Consider the following 26,623-nt stretch of genomic DNA (forward strand, 5'->3'; position numbering starts at 1 on the left):
TCATTCCCACAGGCCCCCTCAGGCCAACTTCCAATGGCATTCCATCGTTTCGGAATCATGGAAATGGACTTATACAGCATATACTCTTTTGTGTCTGATTTTTCACACCATTGTCTGATTCATCCATATTGTTTATAGTTGTAGATTGTTCCTTCTTCTTATAATGGATGCTTAATCTTATGCTTTTATCTTTTTAATGTTTTCAGAATTCTCTATATTGAGCATGTATTTTATAATCAGAAAAGTATTGTTTTTCTGAAGAGGCAAAGGCAAGATTGTTTGTAAAGTGCTTGAGTACATTCAGTTGGCTGATTCAGCTAGACCATGGGATGCGTGAAGGAGAGTGAGTTGGGGCTGTGCTGAAACAGACACAGCGCAGTGCAGTGAACTCGGCACCCAGAGAGCAAGATTCTGTCTGTTCTGTCATTGGGTAGTCATGGGACTGTGGACACATCCTTTAATCCCTTCGATCCTCAGTCTGCTCATCCATTCATCAACTGGGTGTGCTGATACTGCTCATGAGGATTACCTTGAGATAATGAGTCTGTGAGGTCTGCCTGATGGTGAGACCCTTTATTTAAAAATCAGTTAGAGGGAATGGATGCTCGGGGAGGGAAGTTATGTCCAGTTGCCATTCATTTTCTCTGTCACGTGAGGGGTGATGCTATTTGTAAATGAAAGCACGTGGCTTTGAGGTGGGGATTTGAGCAAAGCAAAGGAGCTCTGGGGCAGGCAGCCCCTCAGTGCGCAGTGAGCAGGGGCCCGGGGGAGCTCAGAAGTTCTCAGGGCCGTCGGAGGTTGGAGCATAGATAATCAATGTAGTGTGTTGGTTTTCCCCCCAGAATATTTGTTATTATGTTTTACTTGGATTAATATTAAACTAATTTTTCCTGATCATACCAATGGAAGAGGTAGAGACTGAAAGAAAAGCGAAAGAGGAGGAAGGCCCAGTTGACGCATGAGAAATGCCTAATCTACAAAGACAACACTATTCAAAGGAAGCCTCTGGTCTAAAATGTGAATGTGAGTGTTGCGGGAGTCCATAGTGGTCTGGAACCTCAGGTATCTTATTTCCAAAGATACAGTAAAAGGGGGTGCTAAGATTTTAGTCTAGACCACAAAAGTCTACGAAACATGCAGGAAACTTTTACTAATATTGTCTGGCTCTGAGAATCCTAAAATCACTAGCAGTTTTAACTACTTTAGATCCTTTAAGTAGTATAGGGCTTGCAGGGCCAACCGATAACCCCATTCATTGCTGGTATTGTTTCTGTGGGAACAATACTCAGGTGCGGTGACAAGTGCTAGGGCTGCACTCCGGGCTTGTCTGGCTCTTCCAAATATAGTGATGGGTAAGCACTTCGTCTGGAACCCAATATGGAGAGCTTAGCTATTTGTAGATAAGTGATGGTGGTAGATTGGGTGGCGCCTTTACTCATCATTGTTCCATTCAGATGGTATCTGTTGAATGCCTGTGGGCTGGATATTGGGGAGAGGGGGGACTTTTTTACAAGTCTTATCTCCCAGATACTTTTTATCTGGGCCATGCATTTAAAGAAATAATTTTTGGAATGTGGCAATGGAGAAAATGTAGATGTGGGTTCCTGGGGTGGGTTTGGAAGTGAGTGCTTCTGGGGACAGACATGTTCTTGTCTGCTAGAGGAAATCGGAGAGTTAAGAGGGAAATTCACTCTTGAACTAAGACTTGAGAATGAAAAGGCATTTTCTGGGAGGGTACTCTGTACAGATAAAACAGTAGGCACAAGCCACAGTATGTAGGAGAACATGGTCTGTTGGAGACCACAGTAGAAGTTGGGTAAGGTGTGGAATAATTCCTCCCCCGATCCACGGGGAAAGATATCACATTGTCCTCAAGTTTGCTTAGCTTTTGCTGATTGAGTATGAGAAACACAGTTTCTCTGTCTCTGTCCTAAATCAAGATTTCTACTTATTCAGATTTTATATTAGGAAATGTTGAGATTGCTTTATAATTAAGTAGGGCTTGGAGTACTGCTCAGTGTCTTTCTTTCAGTACAGTGTATTAAGATCACCTTGTTTATATTCAGTCCACAGACATTTATAAAGCACATGTTATGTCAAAGGAATTATACTTGCTGTGGATGGTGTTACCAAGACGGGAATTGGCCTCTGCCTTTTGAGAAGCTTACAATCTAGTCAGCAAACAAAATTTGAACTTTCAGAAGCCCTATTATGGAAATAAAGATAACAGGATGGACTTGTCACAACTCTGAGTAGAGAAATTTATTTAGAAGATAGGGCACCCTGATCAAGGACAAAAGGACCAAAACAATATGACTGATAGTGGTATAAAGGTGGGGCCAAGTGACTGAAACTGGGAAGAAGTCGCCACACCTGGAGCACCATGGTGGAGGCTGGTCCAGGAGCATGGATGTGCAGAGAACCTTTGGAAGGTAGTATGGTGTCTACAGTCTCTTGGTGTGGGGTGCATTGCTGGGAGTAGAGAGAAATGGAACCGAAAATGTGGCTGGGGCCAGGTGGCAACGATCTTAAATGCTGCACTGAGGAATTTGAACTTTATTCCAAGGCAATAAGTTCTTTTTTGTTTTTGTTGTTGTTTTTCAAATTATAAGAAAAAGTTTATTTCGAAAGTTAGAGGTAGTAGGAGTGAGCCAGTTGGGCTGCAAAGCCTGAGGAAACAAGCTACGGAAGCAAAGAGGAGCCCTTGGAGTTTAGGAGAACGGTAAAAGTAACACGCCTGGGGGGAGCAGACAGGGAAGGGAAAGGCTCAAGGATGCTCCTGAGAGGTTCTTCTCTTGAGGGTTTTAAAGGCTGGGAGTTTAGGGGAGGTCTTAGGGGAGGATGTCAACAGAATATTCATCAGCTTTATGCTGATGAGCCAAAATGAGATTTATTCCGGACTTCAGCTATCCTTGGGTGTGGCTGGCACAAATGGGACTAATTGGATTTCTGTTTTTTATCTCCCCGAGTATGGTGATTTAAGTTATCACACCCTCTAGGAGGAGAAGTGTAAACCATTTACCAACATGTCCTTGGTTAGGGAAGATAGGATTTTGTGATTTATTAGATGGCTGTAAACTTCTTGGCCACTTAACTATGTCTCAATTTTCCCTATTCCACTTGTGCTGGCTTACTAGCCTGACTCATTCCCATGTTAGAGATTTCCATCCTGAAATCTTAGGGGTGATGAGACAGGACGTCAGTCTTCAGCAACTGCTTCCTGCTGACCAGGGCCATGGTCGCTCCAAGGCAGTGAGCTTTTATGAACAGATCTGCTTGTCTTCCTCTCCCGCCCGAGCCACTGCTGCCTCGAGTCTCCCTGCCACCTGCCGTGTTCAGAACAAGCCCAGTGAAGTGGACCTTACCCTGACATCGTGTGACAGGGACTCTCCTGGTTCAGAACAGATTACCAACAAAGTTGTAATTTTGGCCCAGAATCTTAGGAAGTCACCAGTTTAATCCCTCAGTGTTTCTCCTCCCTAGATTTTTGCAGCACACTATTCAGTTTTTCAACCACTTTTGTATCACTGTATAATTTGATTCTTAACAGTTATTGGAAATGATCAGATCAGACAGTTTATAGTTAGGGAAATCAGCTCAGAAAGCCTAAAATGAATAGTTGAAGATCATTCAGCAGTGCATGTTCAAGGTGAGATTAGAAACAGCCACTTCATGACCTGTTTGGTCCAGGTGCCATGGCCTTGTACACCTGAGTGGTTCCGACTGTCGATGGCAGCTATGTTGTTATGGTGTCAGTGAGATGTTTGCACGGGTTCATCCAGTTGGGTATGACGTAAGTCTTTTGAAATGGCTGAGATTGTGGGTTACCTCTGATCGTAGAGGAACTAACTGGCCTTAATGGGAGTTTGCCCATAATCATCTTGTTATTTATTTATTTTCTCCATTTAAGGAACAGCCTAACTTCTTATAAGACTCTTATTCAACTGATTATTTTGATTTTTTTTTTCTGGAAATAATCTACTCAAATCACTGGAAATTTTATTCTTGACTTCATATATTTATTGTTTTGCATCTTTCAGATATTCAGCAAGTTAATAAATTAGTTAGGTTAATAATTTTGTGAATCATTTTTAAGCACTATGACTTACCAAATTAAGTGCATATCTTAAAATATTTGTTTTAAGAAATTACAAATCTTGCTTTACAAATATAGATGACTCTTGAACAGTGTGGGCTTGAACTGTGTGGGTGGATTGAAAAATCTGTGTATAAGTGGCCCCCGTGCACTTCAAATCCACATTTGAAGTGGATTCCAAGTGTCAAGGGTCAACTGTATACTCTTTAATTTTGCCAAGAGCAACAGTCGACCTTTCAAAAGTCATGATTAATAACAGCGAGGTTGTGAGGAAGCTATAGGATGGGCAAAAATACTAGTTTTTATAAGTAAGAGCCACTGGTGTCAAATTTTAACCTATAGAATTCCTCTAGAGATATGATTGTGTTGACCCTGGGAGAGTCTTGAGGTGGTTGTACCGTATTTTCTTTCAGGACAGCAGTCTCTGAAGACTAGAAGGGGAAGTTCACATAGTTGGTGGTAGGTTGTGGGACTAGTACCTGTGACACTCCTTGGTTTAAAATTGTCAGTGGCTCCCTGTTGACTGTGGGATCAGGCTGAACTCCTGGGGCCTTTCTGTCTCTGAGGGAGTGTAGAGATGGAGGCAGTTCCCAAGTTTGATAGACAAAGGCAAAGAAGGGAAAATAGACAAAAGTAAGTATTTGTGTATCAGCACTGAGCAAATGCAGTTTAATGATATTATATTGATGATGGTACATTTCAGATCTGTCATGAAAATGAATATGGAACTCTTCTAACATTCTATTAAAAACACAACATACAGTAGACCTTAGTTGAATATGCAGAGGCTTCTGATAGAGAGAGCCAATCTGGAACACTTTGTTCAATTCTAGGTTTTAAAATTTTTTATTTATTGATTTGAGAGAGAGAGAGAGAAATGTCAAGTTGTTGTTCTACCTAGTTGTGTGTTCATTGGTTGCCTCTTGTATGTGCCCTGACAGGAGTTTGAACCTATAACTTGGGTGTATTGGGACAGCACTCTAACTAACTGAGCTACCCCACCAGAACCTAAATATAATACCCGTATATATCTTGAAGTCAGACTGGCCAACCTCAGCTGTCTAATAAGAGTACCTGTAGTGATGGTCACAAAATCTCCATGCTTCCTCATTCCTATCTTTATTAATTCTTATTTAATATTATAATAATTATATAAATTTTGTTAATAAGTAATAAGCACAAAACCTGTGTGTGTGTATTTGGTGGGGAAGAGGTTAAAAAGCAGCAGAACGAGGGCCTTAGAAAACAGGCACACCGTTCAAACCGACATCCGGGAAAGAGGGGGGACATGAAAGCCAGCATTCTTCTATTTCAGAGTGCAGTCAGAAGATTGTAATAATGCTGCACATGATTATGGTTCCTTATAGCTTTCAGATCATTTTTGCATCTTTTAAGTAATTTGGTTTTCATAGCGAACCTGTGAGAATGGTAGACTAAATGTTATTCATATTCTCCATGCAAAGTTAAGTCATAGAAAGACTGTGCACTGTCTATTATAACAGGTATCCAGGCCATTCTTCCACAGTCGATTTGGTCTTGCCCAACTCCTAGGTACCTTTTTGGAGAGCAGGCAGATAATGATACCTACCAAAGAAGCTTGAAGTGGGTGGTGGTTACCTGCTGTCCTACAACCTCACTAATAGTTGATAATGAAAGCAAGTTCCCACTAAATTAGTCTGCACAGAGAGATCATTTGTAGATGAACATTCCCTAGCCAGTAGCCCACAAGGGTTGATACAGCCTGGTTTATAAGCTTAATGAGAGCACTGATCTTTGTGTTTCAGGTATTCTGATACACATTTTAAGGGACATTTACTTGAAGCAGACAACAGGAGGGCAGAGGAAAGACTTGGTTTTTTAGTTGCTATCAGGGATTCAGGCTTCACCAGATGCTTATACTCTGTTCATTCGAGGGTGGAAGTGTCTCTCAAACATTTTAGCATGCCCACATACTTGAATCCTTTAATTTCACCAGTGTGATCCTATATCTAACATTCATAATGCTCATTTGCAAGCTGCTGATTGCACCAAAGAGCGTCCATCCAGTAGGTAATGAACAGTTTCCCCAAAGCATTTGTCCATTGAAACCACTTCTGAGGTATGGGCTTCCTGATTTGAGCCCTCTGGCTCCACCCTGGGCAGTGCACTCCTTCTCCCATCAGACTTGTTGCCTAACCTAACAGTGTCACGGAATATCACAGGATGTTTATGTCAAAATGACTCAAAAATAAATTACCAATATTGAAACACATCTAGGCCATTGAGATATCTACAGGGGTTACGTTGCTCTTTGTGTATTTTGATTAATAAAATAGAGACATGTACTTGTTAGCAGGCACAATAATTTGAGTATAGAATAGTCTTTTAACAAAATGTAGAAAGTGAGTTTATGGTGATGTTATTTTGCCCGTTTAATGCAGCATGCATAAAGCATGTGTGTATTGTATCTGCTTACTGCCTGTTTGCATATTTATCAACTTCATACAGCTCCAACACTGAGTGAATCTCAAGTGTAGTTTTCTAAGAGGAAATGAGGGCTAAAGATTTAAAGATTTTCTATGGCTGTGGTAAGGCTAAAGTTTTGACACCCACCCACACATGCATACATGCATGTGTGAATGTTATGTGCAAATATTTACATATTCAAGCATGTAACAGATGCAGTTTGGTAGTTAAACTTAATATAGATGGGTTGGGTTTTTTTTTTTTATAGATTGGAATATATTACCTATGGAGTAAATGTGAGAGAGTAAATGTGAGGCCGTGGCATACCTATATATTCTTTTCCTTATAATTTTTAACTTAAATTTAACCTATGTGTAGATAATCATCTCTAGCTATCCCTAAAGATAAAATACGTTGAATTTTCCACCCTGCTTTCCTACATGTAGTGGTAGTTGACACGTGTGGTGGGAGCTTGTCCTGGAAGCAGGCAGAGTTAAGCAGGGGTTAGCCATCGGAAGCTCTGACAGCTGGCCCAGGCTGAACGAGAGGCCGGAGAGGAAACCAGAGCAGTGCTCTCTCTGAAAGCAAGGGGGGCCTCGAGAACAGAGGTGGTGGACAGCAGTGGTGAAGCTGACGATGCAAATCAAGGGTTTGATGTCTGGCAGTGGGGAGATCATTGATGGTCTTCTCAAGGAGAGTGAGGTAAGGAAGTGTGAGGAAATATAGGCTGATTTTTAAACAATACTGGTTATTTATAGTAATATCTGAATGTAATGTTCCAAGTCCTAAGCACTTTACATGTATTAACTCATTTAAATCTCTCAACAACCTTGTAGAGTCTATACTTTTTTTTTAAATCCTCACCCAAGGATACTTTTTTTCTCATTTATCTTTAGATAGAGTGGGGTAGGGGGAGAGAGACACTAATTGGTCACCTCCAATTAGGACCAGACCGCATCCAGGTACGTGCCCTTGACTGGAATCAAACCCGAGACTCTTGGGTCCGAGGGCCTACGCTCTAATCACTGAGCCAAATTGGCCAGGGTGAGTCTATACTTATTTTTATCCTCCATTTAACCTGTGCAAAAACAGAGTCACGGAATAATTTGTCCAAACTCACATGTGTAGGAAGAGAGGGGCAGAGCCAGGATTCTAGCCCAGGGATGGCTCCCCACTGTTGATTTTAACTACCATTCCAGGCTAAAGCTTCACTCTAGAGGAGAGAGTGCTGTTGTGTTCTCTGTACTGTGTTGGGTGATGGGGACAAGGGTAGCCATGCCCCCTGAGGAATTTTTACAAGGCCAGTAGGGGACATGAATCTCAACACATGCAGTTTTCGGTGCTGTGGTGGAATGTACAGTCAGGACATCGAAGGCACTGGCCGTTTTTAGTTTTTGGAGGTGGGAAGGAGGAATCAGGAAAGGTTTCCAGAAGAAGGTGACCCCTTAAACTGAGATGCTGAGTGGTGGTTTTAAAATTTTAGGTATGAGAAGCTGGATTTCATCAAGTCTACTTCTGTTTTCATCAAATTTTCTAAATACTTTTCCCCATGGTTAAAAACTGATTTAAGCAAATATACTGGGTCTTTAAAAGTCTCCATTGGATTTGTCCTATTTAACCCAACAACGTGAACATGTTATTGTTGTTGCTATTTGTTTTGGCTAGGTGGGACATTATGCTGTAATACTAGGAAGGTAATTGCATGCAGCATTCTATTTAGAGAAGGGAAACCAAAGACTTTCCTCACATATTCTATTTTAAGAAAAAGCACACACATAAATACAACAAAATGGGCAGTAATTTGGTCTTTAAAAAAAGTAATTAAAAAAATAAATGCTGTAACTTGTGGATGAAAAGGGGTGCTGTAATAAATCATAAATTCCTAACTGCCCAGTCATGGTGGGTAGTCACTCCCAAGGCCTGGAACTTGTTTAGTGAAAGGTTTTTAAGCAAGCCCTGTCTATTGTCTTGTGCATCCAGGGTAACTCACCTTTGTCATACCCGAAGTAATACACCTTGAAGGCATAACCACCCTCTTGAGAGCACATAATCTTAACTATCCTGTAATCCAACCTATGTGTAATCTTCCTTCAATTCCCTCCTTAATTCCAGATGCATAAAAGAAGTTCTGCCTTTCTGTGGAGCATTTAAGATCCTCCTTTCCAGCATTTTCCAGTTTGGGTTCTAATAAACTCATAAAAATTATCTACAAGTTTGGACGTTTGACACTATTATGCTTCCTGTAAAGGGGGAGGGGGAGGGAAAGTCCCTTCCTCCATAATGATTTCTGTGCCTTTCATTGAAAGCACCTAATAAGAAATGAAATTGTTGCCTAAATGAGAACAGGGAAATCAGCAAGGGAGTCCTGGAAATCTTGCAGCCCCCTCAGTGAGCGCCTGCCCGCCTGCTCCAGACGCCCTCTCTCCAGTGCTGTGTGAGGGTGCTGAATTTATTTTCTTGTGTATGCAATAGTTTTGTTACCTATTCTTTAAAAGCAAGAAAAGTACAACCTTTTAAAACTCAAAATAAAATTTCATAATTAAAGTTATTATATTATTATTATGACTATTACTATTATTTTTGCACTGTGTCACTACTGGTTTCATTTGGGGGTTTGTCGACTTTAACTAAGTGGATATCATATATGCAGGGCTGCACTAGGTCCTTTACCCACATTTTCATTTAATATTTAAGGTAAGAAAAACTCTGCAAGGTAAACTTACTCATTTATGAATGAGAAAATCGGTTTGGAGAGAGACTGTTTAAACTACAGAAAGTTAACCAGGCCCCGTGGACAAGCTGGTCTGAGTACAAGGCCAGCATGGGGAGGGAAGCCGAGAGAGGGAGTGCAAGTGAGCAGAAGGAGAATCAGCCCGTCGGCCACAACCCCAGGCCCTGGGTATGCAGTGCCCTTGTCCTGGCTGTGTCTAGCCTTCTCTGTGTATGGAGTGTGTGTGTTTATTTACAAATGCTTTATGATAGTGTTTGCAAACTCATTAAAGCAGTAATGCAGATGGCATTAAGGGGTGAAGTGGGTTGGGTATATAGGATGAGTGGTTATGACCCAGGCAAATTAGAGAGTACTTGAATTACCTAAAGGAAGCCATCCCCACCCCACTCCAGCTGATTACTGCCCCTAGGAAATGGGGATGGACCAGCTTTTGGCAAATCTTCAGGGTTTTTTGTGTTTTTTTTTTTCAGAGAAGCCATATATCTGGATTTTTGGGGTGATTTCCATCCATTTAAAAACATCAAAAACATTGTGTTGGCCAAGCAAAACACTTAATCGTAGGTGGATGTGTGCTTTGAATTGTATCAGTATCTTCCTGTTAGCTGGTGGGAGTGGGTGGGGATAGTATTAAGTTCTTAAGCTTGTGAGAGGATTTCTTGGTTACCTAGTAGCCTCAGCCAGCAATTACTGAGCAGGCAAGGGCGGTAGTTATAAATGCCCTACTTTTAATTTTTGCCTAGAAGGAGATGTAGATGTCAGACTGTTTTGATAGTCTCATCGCAAGAATAATTTAAATTTAAGCTAATTTTTAAAAATCTATGAAATGAGCTATTTTAATTCAGTGAATTTTTATATAATTTAAAATCCATTAAAACTTTCATTTTAAGAATGAAGGATATTGAACTACCTGCTTTAACAGACTCCTTAAACATAACATTTAAGGGGGAGTGTTGAAGGATAGTATTAGCATATTATCCTATAAATTTAGATTTTGTCCAGTAGAAAATAGGCAATGGATAGGCACTTTTTATGGACAGTATAAGGAAATACTGAGGCAGTTGCTCTATTAAAAGAAAAAAGAGGTGTATTATAAGGGTGACACCTGTCCTGGTTCCTTGGTCAGTCCTGGTTCACGTCTGTTGTTCTGGCGTAATAATGGGACCCTTCCTCCTAGATGGTAAAGTATATGGTCACCCTATATAATGTTAATGTTCTTTAGTTGCTGGTTCCTTTCTCATGGGTGGAGTCAGGCAGCAAAGCTGCAGGACTGCTGCTGCTTGTAAATTAACCGCTGAAGCAAACAAAGGCCAAACCAGTCTTCACCCTGGAGTGACTCTCAGCTTTTCCTAAAGGATCTTTGCTGTTGCAGTCAGGGTTTTACTTGTCAGCACCATAAAAAGCATGATCGATTATTTCTGTATCATAATTTTCCAAGCCGCTTTCCTTGTTAACTTGAGCCTACTCTTCTGTCTGTATCAGGTTTAATTTGTGGTATGTAAGGGAGGCAGAGTAATTCCAACTTCAGGAATCTGTACTATATTTTGGGTAAATATTAAGGAGTGCAGTTGCTGGAAAGAGTATATTTAGTTTGTAAGAAACTGGCAAACTGTCTTTTATTTTGCATTCCTGCCAACGGTGAATGAGATTTCTTGTTGGTCCACAGTCTTACCCACATTTGGTGGTGTCAGTGTTTTGGATTTTGGCGTTCTCATAGGTGTGTAGTGGTATCTCATTGTTTTAATTTGCATTTCCTTGATGATATATGATATAGAGCATCTTTTCATATTTTTGTTAGGTATTTTTACATAAAAATACTCTTTTTCATTGAGAAGGAAATGGTGTTATCCCCACCTTACAGATGTGGAATTTAGGGAGGGGTGGCTAAAAATTAAATTTCTTTTTTTTTTTTTTTTATTTTTTTATTTATTTTTTTATCCTCACCTGAGGACATTTTTTGTTCAGATAGAGTAGGAGGGAGAGAGAGAGAGAGAAACATCGATGTGAAAGGGACACATCGAGTGGCTGCCACCCACACGACCAACCAGGGCCGGGGACAAACTGCAACCAAGGTACGTGCCCTTAGCGGGAACCGAACCCGGGTCTCTCGGGACCGCAGGCTGATGCTCTAACCACTGAGCCAAACCGGCCAGGGCTAAAAATTAAATTTCAAGGAGAAAAGATCCTCCTGCCACAAGGGCAAGCTGTGAGCCCTGGGTAGAGGCAGTGTGCAGGTGGTTAGGAGCACAGATTGCAGTAGACAGAGCTGAGCTCATATACAGACTTTGCCATTTACTAGCTGGGTGATCTGGGTCATAGATTATTTAATCACCCTGTGCCTGTTGCCTTATTAGAAATGAGACATGAATTAATATGCATGAAAGACATAGTGGCTTGGCACATAGAACATGTTATTATATGAAGTATTTAGACACATGTTTTTTTCTAACTCTGGCTTGTTGCAAGTGATTCTTCTGGTCTCTGTGCCCCTGTAGCAGAGCCTGCCCTCAGTCTTAAAGGGTGAGATAGTTATATCCAGTCTGGTTGCCTCAGCATCCCAAGGTGGGAGTGCCCTTGATGGCTTTTGTTTATGAAGTCATCTTCCGAGTCCAAGATCCTGCATCTCCCAGGGCCATAGAGATGTTGCCAATGTCAGTTATTAAAAAGACATGCCAGGTGCACTTATTCCCAAGAGCTCTGCAGATGAGAAACTGAGGCTCAAGGAGGTTATGACTGTCCCAAATTCACTTCCCAGCAGAGCTGGTATGAGGGTGTTTGCTGTTGTCTGTGCCACCTCCAAAACATATAAAGGACAAGGCCAGTTTTCTTTTTGTAGCCTTGATTTCATGCAGTGTGAATGAACTCACATTTCTCGTGTCAACTGATGGTCATTGGCACAATTCAGCACCAAGAGGAATCCCCAATTTGGGGTACAGTGGAAAAGGAAACTTGATTCAGTGCAAACAGTATGGCTGTGGGACAGCTCAGTAGTGTTACAGCTCAATTATGAAGCAGCAGGGCTGCGAACAGTGCTGCTGTGAGGCGGACCTGCTCTGCCCCACCTGCTCCTGTGTGCTCCTCTCTGCCTTGCTCTGCACCTGTTTGCCCCACTCCACCTGCTCTGCTTTGGCGAGACTTCTTTCCTGTGGGAAATGTAGTCTTCTGTTTTCAGTGGAAAGGGAAAAATGTACTCCCTGAGCCTGAGGGGAGTTGACTAATAGAGAGAGAAGTTCCACCCCCATTGGTCTGTCCTCATGCAAATGAGGACTCCAGATCCTCACAATTTGATTGGTCCTTACTGTCCTGATCGATTGTAATGGAGCCGCTCTGACTGATCAGTGAAGATGCTGATGGGGCTATAGCTGCACAGCTCCCATTGGACAGGGAATGCCTCAGTCCTTTTGGTTGAAATGCAATTTCTGGAACTCCTTCATAAGGGCTGGCTCAGATGACAGGAACACAGTGAGAGCAGGCAGTTCAGGCTTCTCCCTGAAGTGCAGCTTGCATGAGAGGCCCCTATTTAGAAATGGCTGCTGGACTCTGTTTTTGTTGTTGTTGTATTTTTTTAATTTGAGCTCGGTTAACCACCACGAGCCCTCTGTAGATACCTTCTTTCTCAGGGTTCACACTTATTTAGGCTGGACCATTGAGGCTCATGGGTTGGTTCCATGTGCCCTTTGGGGCCTGTGATATGCAGGCTGCTGCCTGTTTCCACATCATGACAAGACAGCTTGCCTCTTCTGTGAGCATCTCTGCTGGGCACTCCTCTTAACACAGTTTCTCTCTAAATTGTGCTGGGATTGTATGTCCATTGGCTTCTTCTGTGTGTTTCCCACACTTCTGACTTATTTCCCTTCTGTTTGCTTTAATAATTTCCCTTCTTTATCTCTGACCCCTTATTTATTCTTACACGCTGGTCCTTACGTGTTTATGCCATTTTTTTCTGTACCGGGGGGTCAGGAGTAGACTCTTGACTTTTAGAGCCATTGCTAGGCAGTGAGCTGGTATGAACTGACCAAAATCCACGATACATCATGTGAACTATTCAGTCTTGCCTCTCAGCTCTGTTTTGCTTAGCCAAATTGAACATTATTAAGTAAGCATTGCAGTCAATATCATATGCCCTCAGCAAGGGGAAAGAGAACACCAAACTAAACCAAAAACTGTGGGAGACTATCTATAATGCCAGAAAGGATCTAAGGAGTTTCCTTCCGTAAGGCACTAAGACAGGAAATGATAAGGTTTCAAAAACAGGTAAAGTATAATCTGCATGAGTACCTGGCGTAAATAGTGTTTAAACATAAGGATACTGCCTTCTTCACCTTAAGGTAGCTTTATTGCTTATGCTTTTCTTTGAACTGAAATGAGGACATTTATTCAAGATTAACAAACGTTGTGAAACAGCTCAATTTAGGAAATTAGATGATTGTTTAAAGCATACTTGAATGCACCAACATACTGTAGTAATTTTCAATTTCAGTAGATTCTTTGCTCTCTCTATTTTTTGCTTTTTTTATGCATGCTGCAATTTTTCTCTCAACTCATGTTTTAAACAGAGAATGAAAATCATTGTCATTTGAAACTAATTAGTGTTATTTAAAAAATGAATCCCTTCCCCGCATTTGAATTTATTCTTCTTTATGGTGGGATTTTTTTTTTTTTTTTTTTTTTGAGAACGAGTATTGTTATTTGTATGGAATTACATCCCTGGGTTTCCAAAGTCCCACCTCCCTTAGTCCACTTATAGAAGTGCATCTGGGGAGTCAGTAGAACTAAAAGCAAAGCCAGTGTCCAGAGCTTCCATTCCATGTTGCAGCTGGGTCCAGTTCAGCATGGGGGCCCAAGGGAGCGTGACCCCTGGCTGGTGTGGTTCAGTGGACTGAGGGTCGTCCCATGGACTAAGGGGTCTCGGTCAGGGCACATGCCTGGGTTTCAGGCTAGATCCCCAGTAGGGGGCATGCAGGAGGCAGCTAATTGATGTTTCTCTCTCACATAGATGTTTCTCTCTCTCTCTCTCTCTCTCTCTCTCTCAGTTTCGATGTGGCTTCTTTAATTTTGTAGTTGTAGGACTTCCATTCAGCTCAATTTCAGGCAGTTCTGAATGATGGTTGTGTTGTAGTTTAGTTGAAATTTTGATGTGGTTATGGGAGGAGGCAATACCGTGTTTACCTGCGCCGCCATCTTGACCGGAAGTCCCTGGTGGGATCTTTTTAACATTAGTTCTCTGAGACTATTATGAAAAAGTGGGGGAAATTTTATTTATTTATTTTTATTTATTTATTTTTTTGTGGTGCGTGCCCCTAGCGGGAACCGAACCTGGGACTCTCTGGTCCGCAGGCCGATGCTCAACCGCTGAGCCAAACTGGCCAGGGCAGTGGGGGCAATTTTAAAACATCTGTGCAGACAGCCTTCCAGTCAGAACTGTCAGGTCTTTAACTGCAGTGTTAGGAGTTTTTCTTACTTGATGGTTGCATGATGGTTAATTGACAGCAATAAAGCAGGATAATCAAATCTGATAAGCTGAGAAGAGGTTAACTGCAGCAGCGTTTAGTATTTAGAAAAATTTCTAGGGTGAGTGGTGGCCAAAATCAATATTTATAATTTTATTTGTGTTACTACAAAAATACAACTTAAAGCCACAAGTTTGTGGTTTTAATTAAATTTTTTCTTTCATTAAAAAAAAATCATCCTCCTAGCCACCAATGAATTCTTCCTTGTGTGGGGAGGAGGAAAGGAGAAATTTGTATTAGCTAGCTACCTGCATTGCCACCTCGGGAAATAGCATGTCAAAATCCTGCTTTGTCTAGATCCTCTCCTGGCCTTCCCTTCATCCTCATTTATTAAATGTGCCAAATTTGGTGCTAGGTGCTGGGAATGTAAAGAAATGAGACAGGAGTCATTGGTAAAGTAGGAGAATGGTTCTAACATACAACACAAAACAGTGGGTACCTCCAAAGAATCCTTTTAATATGTTAGAGAAACTATCTGTTGAAGGACTATGTACAACTTCATCAGATTTATTACCTTTGTAGTTTACTTCATTTAAATTAAAAACTGGTTAACTTTTTAAATTTTTCCTGGTCTTAGAAAGCAACTCTTTGAGGGGTATACCTACCCTACCAAAATTCTTCTCCAACAGAGCCTGTACTTTCTGAGCCACAGTGAAGACAGCTTTATAATATCTCCTTTGCAGAAGGAACCGCCTTCCCTTTCTGTTCTTCGGGTCTTTTTTTCTCCCACCATTACCATTGATTTGATATATTCTCTTAAAACTTTGGCCCAGCCATGTATTCTTTCTTAATTATTGGACCACACCAAAAACCATACTATTCCTTTCTCAGTGCCTGATGTCCCAGTGTTGCATTTGTCTGATGTGTGCTCTGTAGGGAAATACAGATTCTATTAATATGGTGGTTTGTTCTCTAATCTATATGCATTTAACAGTGGCTCTTTTGGCTGACTCAAAAGACATCTAGGTAATTTGATATTTATCAAACCTCTGAAAACAGCTCTCTGGCATATGGGATATTAAAGTGTTAGCCAGGGGAAGGAGCTCCTATCCAAGTAATCAATGGATAGCTTGTCTAGTAAAGTGTATGATGTGTATTTTTCAAACTGGTCTAAACAAAAATGATTGCTTGGCTATTTAAAAACAATTGATCATATCATTTGCTTGTCTTATCTTTCTCTTTTGCTCTTCTGATTTTCTGCATGCCATTTAATTACAAATCATAAGACGAACAATGCATTCCAGTTCCTGTGGCTCATGGATCAGATTATTAGCCCAAAAGGGAAAGGTGCAGCAAGAGTGTGAACACTTATCAGAAGCAGTGTGGCTGTGTGAACTAACCAAGGATGGGAGTCTAGTAGGAAGAAAGCAAACACTTGCGTGCAAATCAGGGCTCTACCATTTGCCAGCCCTGTGACCCTAGAAAAGTACCAAATCTTTCTGAAATCTTAGTTTCCTCATCTGCAAAATGGGTATTATAGGATTTACCTTCACATGGTTGTGTAGTGTCTGAGTTGTGCAGTGTTGCCTGGTGCTTATTTACTGAGTGCCTACTGTTAACTTTTTCAAAGGCAGGAACTGGGTACAGATCAAGTCACCTAATCTTTCTGAACTTTAGTTTTGTCATCTGTATACTAGGACTTTTAACATTCACATAAAAAAAGCACAAAATTTTAACAGCCACATACAAATCTAATGAGTTATTTCACGAAGGATATGAACTCTTACTGTAATTTTTTTTCCAAGTCTCTTTCATGCTTCCAAACATTGACTTGGTATCGTTATTGCCAGATATTAGCTGTGTTTCACAAATATTGTGTGGTTAGTAGAAAGAAGCCCATATTTTTCCACCTTTGTAATTACTACTATATTTTAAATATAGTAAGGCCTTGGTAAATGTTTATTATATGAATAATTATTATTATTATTTTTTTTTTTTATCCTCACCTGAGGACATTTTTCTATTTTTTGTTCAGGTAGAGTGGGAGGGGGAGAGAGGAAGAGAGAGAGAAACATCGATGTGAAAGGGACACATCGAGTGGCTGCCACCCGCACGACCAACCAGGGCCGGGGACAAACTGCAACGGAGGTACATGCCCTTAGCGGGAACCGAACCCGGGTCTCTCGGGACCGCAGGCCGACGCTCTAACCGCTGAGCCAAACCGGCCAGGGCTATGAATAATTATTTTTTATTACCATTGCCCTCCGCTTTGCAAACTAATATAGCTGAACATCATAATGCATTTCTTGCCACAGAAATTTTTTTGTTTTAACATTTCATATGCAATATGTAAAATCTATGATATTTTTCTTACTAACAATGCATATTGCGTTCAGAAAAACTGAATTATATTCAGAGATGGGGGATGTCTGAGTTTTGGTGTTGAAGAAGGAAAAAAAAACCTTGTTCCTGCTCTTTATTAGAAAAACTAAAATTTAGGAAAATTTCAAATTGGCATAATATTCATAATTTTAATTTATTTTTATGGGTACAAAGAGATATCATTTATGAAAATGTACTATAACATTTTATTTACAGTTGAATATTTGTTTATAATTCAATATTTATATAGATTTTATTTTTTATTTTTTATTTTTTTTTATTTTTATTTTTTTATCCTCACCCGAGGACATTTTTCGATATTTTGTTCAGATAGAGGGAGAGGGAGAGAGAGAGAGAGAAACATCGACGTGAAAGCGACACATCGAGTGTTTGCCACCCACACGACCCAACCAGGGCTGGGGACAAACTGCAACCAAGGTACGTGCCCTTAGCGGGAACTGAACCCTGGTCTCTCCGGACCGCAGGCCGACGCTCTAACCGCTGAGCCAAACTGGCCAGGGCAAGATTTTTATTTTTTCAATAAAAAAAGAACATGAACATCTCGGGGTCACAGAATAGCTGGCTTCCTCCAAAACTGTTAGACTTTTTCTTATATGACCTAGACGACTTGACCAACCAGAGCAGTAAGCTCTTCCCTGATTTCCGCAGTAATTAAAATGCCACTGTTGTCCATTGATTACCTGTCCTGGTGGGCCTAATTTGGAAGAAAGGAATATACCGAATCAGCAGTCATTAACAGATGTCCACAAGCAAATGAAAGGTCTTTATTCTTTACTTTGTTCATGAAAAAAAGGGCAGGGGGGAAGACAACACCTCTTGGAAACTGGAATTTATTTTGCTCTTGAGTTCTTAATCATTCTGTTTTGCTTGTGTTCAGTGTACTAAAAGGGCAATAACCTGTTATTGTGTTCATTTACGTCAATAACTTCTATTTGCATTCTTTAAATAAATTTAAGCAAAGGCTGTGCGGGTGATATTAGTCATCTGTTGCTGCATAATAAGTTGCTTGGAACCTAGGAACTTGAAATAACAAACATTTTTTTTTAATCACATCTAGTTTCTTTGGATCAGGAATCGTAGGTGGGTGGCTGTGGCTCAGGGTCTTTCATAAGGTTACAGTCCAGATATCATTCCAAGTCGTAAGTAGTCTATGTGAAGACTTGACTGGGGCTGGAAGATCTACTTCCAGGGTGGTTCGCTCACATGCCTGGCAGATTGGAACTGGTTGTTGGCAGGCGGCCTCCATTCCTTACCACGTGGACCTTTCATGGGGCTATTTGAACAGTTCATATAACATGAGCAATTGATCAAGGGAGCAAGATGGAAGCTGCAGTGTCTTTGATGACCTAGCCTGGAAGTCATATGTTATTTCCGTGATATCCTACTGGCTATGCAAGTTAATCCCACTCATTGTGGGAAGAGAATACACAGTGGTATGAAGACCAGGAGACAAGGGGCTATGTTGCAGGCTGGCTACCAAAATAGGAGAATGCTTTATCTTTAGCACGTATTTTGAAATGTCCAGTGAATAATCTTACTTTTAATTTTATCAAAAATAATATGATTATTAGAGTGTAGAGGTTTCCAATTTTTATCCCTTCTGTTTACCCCCAATTGTACATGTTGGTATATGCTGATTATTGGTCCATTTCAATTACTTATGTAATAAATATCTCTTTTTCAGACATGTGGTCATTTAGGAGAATTATATCTAGATAAAATAAATCATTTATCTAAACAAGGTTTTCACTGATGATAAGCTTATCATCACTGAGCAACCCACTGCCATTCTGTAAACCCTCTCAATTCATCAAACCTCAGTGGACATTTATCAAGCACCTTTTATGTGCTGGGCAGTGTGAATGCAGATATCAGTGCAAAGTGTCTCTGCTCTCAAGCAAAGGCAAACATGACAATACAGGTACATATTGGAAATGATGAGGTCCGTGTTTAAGATCATGGGCTCTGAAGTCCATTTGCCTGAGTTCAGTTCCTGGTTCTCCTATTTCATAGCTATACGACTTTGGACCAATTATTTGACCTTTCTGTTCTTTAGTTTTCTGATTATTCTCGTATTACAGCTTACCTACCTCCTAGGGTTGTAAGGATTTGGGGAACAGTGCCAGTGAGTGCTGTTAGCCAGCCGCATGGGAATACCTGGAATAATCAGTCTGGACGAGGGAAGGTTTGCAGAGGATGTGAGGCATTTGAGTCATCTCTTGAAGGATGACTTGGAGTTTGGTCAACACAAAAAGTTGGAGAGACCAGGCACGGGAGACCATTGAGGCCTCACAGGAACTAGAGAGGTGAGGACACGTGTACAAGAGCCTGAGCCCCTCAGTTCCTGTCAGGGCGGCACTTCGCACAGGCATCCCAAGTACATTCCCAGGGCACCGGCACGACTGGGACACTACACTCCAGCCCAAAGAGCCCCGACTCATCCAGAATTTCACAGTTACAAAATCTAAAAAGGAGAGGTTTTAATGTCAACATATATGTAATTTAGTAGCATTTTGAATTATATTTGAGGGAATCAGCATCATATTCTCCTTGGCCTTTAAGGGTCTGGCTCTGGTAGTAATAACTTTATTTTATGGACAAAAGATAATGATTATGTCAATTTTAGAAACTCCTTCTCAACTTCTCACTTCCAAAAGATTTCCTTGAAAACAAAACTCGAAAGAGAGATGAGGCTTTAAAGAAAAAAAGATGGGTCAGAAAGAGATTTTGATTTAAATAAGAATCCCTTTGCCAGCTAGGCTGGATTCCAGATAGCTTCTAGGCACAAGGGTGGGAATTAGGATGGTTAGTCTATTTAGCCTCCTCTTACATGGTTATGAACTCACCTCCCAGTCCTCTCCTCCAGCAGGTTGCCCCCTGGTTGCGTTTTCAGTGACACCGTGCTCCATGGACAGGCCCTTTTACCTCAAATGTGTGTCGCTCTAGCTGCTTCAGAAGAGGAGTAGATCAGTTGAAACCAGAAGGCTCTATCCCATCTGATATGAGCATGAAACAGGAATTCTGTCATACTAGTTGGCTTAAAGCCTGTTCATTTTCATTAGAAAAAATAATTTAATGTGACTGCTAGTCTCCTTCTCTTATACAACTTGGAAAACCTTTGCACTGCAGCTATAGCACTATGTAAAAAATAATCCGGAAATGAATGGCATTTTTATAAAAACTATAAAGTTATATGAAGTGTTAGTCCAGTAACCAGATTTGGAGACAATGTCTCCATTCAGGTTTATGGCCACTGAGCAGGGAGAACCCAAGAATATGGAGGGGACACTTTGGGCTAACTTCTCCCTTCCTCAGTTGTGTTTAAAATTTACGTATTTTCAGATAGCTTGCATCAGATTCGAGGTCCTCTAGTTCTTTCTCCTTACACTATTTCTAATGTGATATTTCATATTTCATAACTAAGAAGTTTTAACTTTTTCAGTGGCATTTTCCCTTCATAATGAAAGTAGTCCATTTTCTTGATATATTTTAAAAAATGATTGTCAGAAGATAGTCTTGTTACTAAAGTAAACCTTTCTATAAATAAATGTAGAAACATCTGTTAAGGGTATAGTCTGAATGTAGCAGACATAAGAATTGCGTCAATTCTCGCCTTGTAGCCAAGATTTCTCTCTTAGGCTTTCTTATAACTCACGTTAGGCAGAGTTTCACATTCTCCCTGCATTAGGCGATAGATAGAGTGGTTGAAGAACGGGGCCAAGTTACCCGCTTTCTTAGTTAACCAGTGGTTGTAATTTGTACTCACCAAGGAAAAGTGCGGCATGCTTTTGTTTTTATCATTTAGAACCGAAAGCCTGTGTGCTCTCTCCTTCAGCTTCATTCTTAGGCCCTGACCTTAGGCAATTTTCCAAGTGTCTAACAGTTAAACTGCTTTCAAGAAATGATTGTGGTATTGCAAGGAACTGTGGTCAGGAGAGAGAAGGCACCAAATCTTTCTCAGAACACCAGGGGCCCATCAAATGACCTTTTTAAGCAACAACTGAAATTCCTTTTTCAAAGGCACAAAAATACTAATTGAAACCAAACCAAACAAACCCACCCCACAAGTACTATAATTCAAATGACTAAGAGGAGGGTCAGAAAGGGGAGGAAAATTCTTGGGAAAACTATTTGAGGCTGAAAGCTTGTGTATTTTTGCTCTTTAATGATTATAAGTTACAACGGGGTGATTTAGCACTTTACAGATAAAACTTAGCCAGGCCTGTAAGAACACTGTGTACCTTTTTAGGTGTCTGTGCCTGGTGCTCGACCCTTCCTCCAGACTACCTCACACGCTTCCCGCTTGAGGACAGTCTCCAGCGCAACAAGGTGAGTCTGTAAATTTGTACTTCTTAGTATGTCCTAGAAGAGTGTCACTTACAGGGACTTAATTTTTTTTTTTTTCAAAGTTTGGGAGACTTTTAGAGATTGTGTTCACTGGTGAACTCTTAAGAATCACCATTTGTAAGCCCTTTATCTAGGTAAGTGTCAGTGTGCTATCTTTTGCCACTGTAATGTAAATCGTAGGTTTAACTTTGGATTGACACTACTAGCAGCATGAAAAATGCTTTGGGTTACAAATTTGGAGTCTGAGGCAAAATTTTGCAAATTGTATTACCCCTTTTGGGTTTTCTGAACATTATTCTACCAATGCTTTACTTATTTAATTTTTAAAATATTTTTATTGAGTTTTAGAGAGACAGGAAGGGAGAGAGGAGGAGGGGGAGAGAGAGAGAGAGAGAGAAACATCGATGGGAGGCAGAAACATCATTCAGTTGCCTCCCGCATACATCTCAACTGGGATTGAACCCCAAATCCGGGCAGGTGTCCTGACCCGGAATTGAACCATGACCCTTTGGTTCATGGGATGATGCTCAACCAACTGAGCCTCACTGGCCAGGGCTCTACTAATGCTTTACATGGACAGACAGCCTGTTTAAAAGCAGAGACCTGTGTCTTTCTAACAGTGAAAGGCTAGCAGGCTTTGATAAGTCTGCAACATCAAATGGTGTGAGCCCCCATCTCCTTAGCAGTGTCACATTCCCTGAGAGGGCACACAATGCCTTGAGGTGAGAGTGTGCAACTGCATTGTTTTCCTCTTGCTTTTTGTTTGTTTGTGTGTCGTCTCTTACCTTTTGAACATTAAAGTGACTTATTGGTCCCAGGAAGGAAAATAATTTGACCTTGTTTTTAGTAAGTGAATTACTTATGAATAAACTGTTCACACTTTACAGGTGAATAAATTGTGTAAGGGCACCCACCAGCATGCTAGCTCATAAATTCCTTGGCCCCTCCTTTGCAAAATTATGTGCTTGCATTTTTGCCTAGATGATGAATTTCGAAAGCCTCACATACATTAATTTCCCCCTGGAATAAAAAAGGGTAACCTCAGAGCCTTCTGTAATTACTGGACTGTGGATTCCTGAAAGCACTAGTCCTTATCCTCACTGCTTCACTTGTTCTGTGGACTCGGCTACGTTGCTTGAGGATTAGGAGAAATCATGCCTAGAAGGCCCCAAGTGTTGAGAGTAAATGTTAGTTTGATTATAATAAGGCAATTTTGTTATGTCCATGTGAGACCTGAAAAATCCTAGTTCAGTCTGGCTGGTTGTAATGCCTTACTATTTGTAACATGGTCTAAAGAAGAAAGGCACAAGGGAAAAAATGCATTATGTAGCCAAACTGACTAAAGTTCTCTCCATGATTGGATACACACTTAAATTTTAGTTTTAGCTTCCATTGCTGATAAAGCTGTTCTTTAGTCTGTTTTATTTATACATGAATTATTTCTGCTTAGGAGGATTTATGTATGAAGTTATACCATGAAGGAAACGTAGTTCAAGTTTAATGTTGAAGGATTGTGTACATTTGAGTTTGAACAATTTAATTATTTTGCTTTTTTTGGAAAACTAGTAGTTATCCCCTAATACAGGTAGGAGATGTATGAGTTGCTTGGTTCATGCTGCTGAAGAGTTTTCTGTCATTTTTTTTTGCATGACTAATCTTGAAGTTAAGTGCAAAGAGGCTCCTTTAACACACTGCTTTGTTTTCCTTTTTAAATTAAGTTTTGTTTGTTTTACATAAATGAAGGGCTCCTGGGCTAGGGTATAGCTATGCATGAAACGTATACATACAACTGTTTTGCCTGTGCTGGTTACTGGAGTAACCCAGATTACTCACAGAAGGGGAGGGTATGTGAGATGCCCAAGTCTTTCTGAATGAGACATCTAATTTTAGTCATGCTAACTTTGATGAGCAACAAAGCCAGCTCTTAATTCTCAGCGTTGCTATACTGTAAAAGACCTTAAGTTTTTTCTTTTATTTTCATGGAGCTACTCTACTTTAAATTTGTAATGTCTTGCAATCAGATTATCTCTACTAAATCACATTTTCTCCATAATGATTCAATTTTCCCTGAGCCATTATTCTTTTAAAGCATGACGATAGAGAATAATTCACAGTTTATCACAAGGCATCTGTTAGGTTTATACATTTGAAACTGTGAGAGCAAACTTCAAAGCCCATATTTTCTGTACAAAAAGAAAAGACGGATTGGGTAAAATAAGACTCTACAGATTGTTTATTTGCTTCTCTCTCTGTTTGAAATAGGGCTTTCCCCACCCCCCTTTTTTCTGGTACCTTTCTGTAAAATCATTAGTGAGGGGGAAAATAACGATAAACAGGATTTAGCTGTATACTCTTCTTTCAAAACGGCCTTGCAAGTAATTTCCCATAGTTTCTGGGGTGAAGCATATGGTAGTAATATACTGTGCCTCTGGTGATGAGGAGTAGTTTCAAAATACTCTCAACATTTGATATTTTAAGCTGTGTATGTGTGTATTTTCACATTAGGTTTTCTGACCCATGTAGAGTTAGTGGAATTTTTTTTTTAAGTGCTTATAGCACTTGGTCTTCATGGTTTAGATTGAGACATTTCTGAGTTAAACTGGTAAAGTGATGTTTATTGTTACAGGTAATTCATGCACACAGATTTTAGGAGACTTGAAATCATCTTGGGAGAAAAACAACTTTGTAGAAGGGGGGCATTTTCTGTAATTTAAGTTGTCATAGTAACCTGCATCTAGACACGTACTTGGAATCCAGGCCTGAAGAATTTCAGTGACAATAAACATTCCAATCGCATTCATCATCTTTTTTTTTTCTCTCTCAAGAAAGGAGCCATCTATTGTGACCTAATTATTTCCTTTCTGTTTTTAGAACATGGGTAGCAGTTTGCATTTTTTAGCATTTTGAAACTTCCCTGGTAGACTAAAAAGAAAAGTTTAGCTGTTATATTTGAGGTTGACATTTTTTGATGATGTATTTCAAATTCATTTCAAGATAGGTTCAATATACTGATTATTTAATGAAGGAAGAAACAGGATTTGAAGAAATTGCCATATACATTTGTTAAATGCATGTCTTATATTAACAGTATTGGAGTCTGGTTTTCATGAACACTGATCTGGGAATGTTTTGACTTTCCTAATATCAAATTGTTAATATTTTTATTTTATGGAATCTTGTACTGTTGTCTTAAGCACACGTGTATTTTGATTAAAAAAAAAAAAAGATGAGATATTCGTATTAGAATAAGTTTACTTTGAGACATTAGTTTTAGATATGCTGTCTTTCACAAAAGACAGTAAAATGTTTTTTTAAAGAAAAAGCTTTTAATGTTTTGCCTCTTTCTTGCCTTTTGAAAAATGCTGTTTCCTAATCGAGATGAAAATGGTCTCCATAAATAAGGAATATTAAGAGAAATAGGAAGTGTAAGGGTATGTGTGCCCATTAATTTTAGGAAATTTACAAAATAAATTGGAAGAGTTTGTGGCTTATCTAATAAAATATATACAAAATTATAAGTTATGGGACATAGTTGTAGTTATCTGGAGATAAAAAGTGATAATACTTTTGTAGGTACTTTTCTACATTTGTATGAGAATCTTAATCAAATGATTCTTTTAGAAACATAAATCAACAAAATTTAAATTTTAAAAAGTATCAAGGTAGATTTAGAAAACCCAAACAATTCATTTACTGGCAAATGTGAAGGAAAATAAAATCTCCCATTATCTCACTGTTTAGCTAATTATACAGTTAATATTTTATGAGAAGTATCTGTGATTTTTAAAACAAAATTGGAATCAATCTGTCAATAGTGAAAATACTAATAATGCTAAAACACTAGAATTTTATCTTCTATTAGAATTAACAGCATAACCAGCTATCATCACTACTATCTAAAATAGCTCTGAAATATCAAGGTAATGTATTAAGAAAAGAAAAAGAACTAAAAGAGAGAAGTAGTAGGATAAAATTATTTATAGATAATAAAATATCTCCAAGACAATCAACTGAAACTAATAGAGTGTAGTAAGGTTCCATTTAAATAATGCAATATGACCTATATAGTAATAATAACTAGTTCAAAAGTACCAGAAAAAAGGAGCCTATTCACAGTAGCAACAAAAGTATGCCGAGGATTAAACTTTGTAAGAAATGTGAATGATTGTGAGGGTGTGAACACTCAGTGTTTCTAGATACAAAGACAATTCATTATTTTCATTCACTTTATTTGTAAATGTAATATAATTTAATAAAAAACTGAGCAATAATTTTTTACAGGTCAGTGATTCTGAATTTCATTTTTATAGGAAAAATAAGAGCTGCAAAATGCTCACGTAAAGAGGAAAAGTAAAGGAGAACTTGTAGTGCTAGAGATTAAATAGTATGATGTTCCAAAAACAGCCACGTATTTAGAAGAGACTAGAAAGCTCAAAAGAGTATTGTATTGATAAAATGCCATTATAAATAATGACTATAAAAGTACAGGAATAAATATACTGGAAGAGAATGTCCTTGAATATCTACTGGATTTGGGGAAAGATAAACTAAAATACAGTGGCAAAGGTTAAAAAACAATGATTCATATATAATTACATTAAAAATAAAACAAATTTAATATGTCAAATTACTAAAAGTATTCTCTATATATTATGTAATACATAAAAAATAGAGTAAATACCCATATATAAATAATTACTTCAAATTAGTAAGAAAATATTCAATGCCCAGTTATAAATTAATTTGTAGTTTTTAATAGACAGTTTAAAAAATAATGTAAACAGATGTAGACCTAAAGATTTTTTTAATCTTTTTTGTTCTTTAATGATTTTTAGAGAGAGAGGAAGGGAGAGGGAGAGAGCTAGTAACATCGATGAGAGAGAACATTAACTGGCCGCCTCCTGCATGCCCCCGACCGAAAATTTGGCCCACAACCTGGGCATGTGCCCTGACGGGGGATTGAACCAGCGACCTCTTGGTGCATGGGTCGACACTCAACCACTTAGTCATACTGGCCGGGCAAGATTTCTTTAATTTTAACACTTAACAAGGAAATATTATATCATTAAAGATTCTAATCACGTACATAACACATATATATTTGACCTATACATAAAATGTAACATAAGCAGACTTACGTAATTCCCAATATTA

General features: G+C 39.4%; 1 protein-coding gene across 1 annotated transcript in view; it reads left to right on the forward strand.

The window, feature by feature from the left end:
• Positions 1-21,398: 21,398 nt before the first annotated feature.
• RASSF8 (Ras association domain family member 8) overlaps positions 21,399-26,623 on the forward strand; it is a 72,980-nt gene continuing 67,755 nt past the window's right edge. Inside the window, exon 1 of the mRNA XM_036253044.1 lies at positions 21,399-21,451. The gene's annotated coding sequence lies outside the window, so the exon portion shown is untranslated. The remainder of the gene's footprint in view (positions 21,452-26,623) is intronic.

This window comes from Molossus molossus, unplaced genomic scaffold (genome assembly GCF_014108415.1).
Source record: "Molossus molossus isolate mMolMol1 unplaced genomic scaffold, mMolMol1.p scaffold_m16_p_10, whole genome shotgun sequence".
In the NCBI taxonomy this organism is placed as follows: domain Eukaryota; kingdom Metazoa; phylum Chordata; class Mammalia; order Chiroptera; family Molossidae; genus Molossus; species Molossus molossus.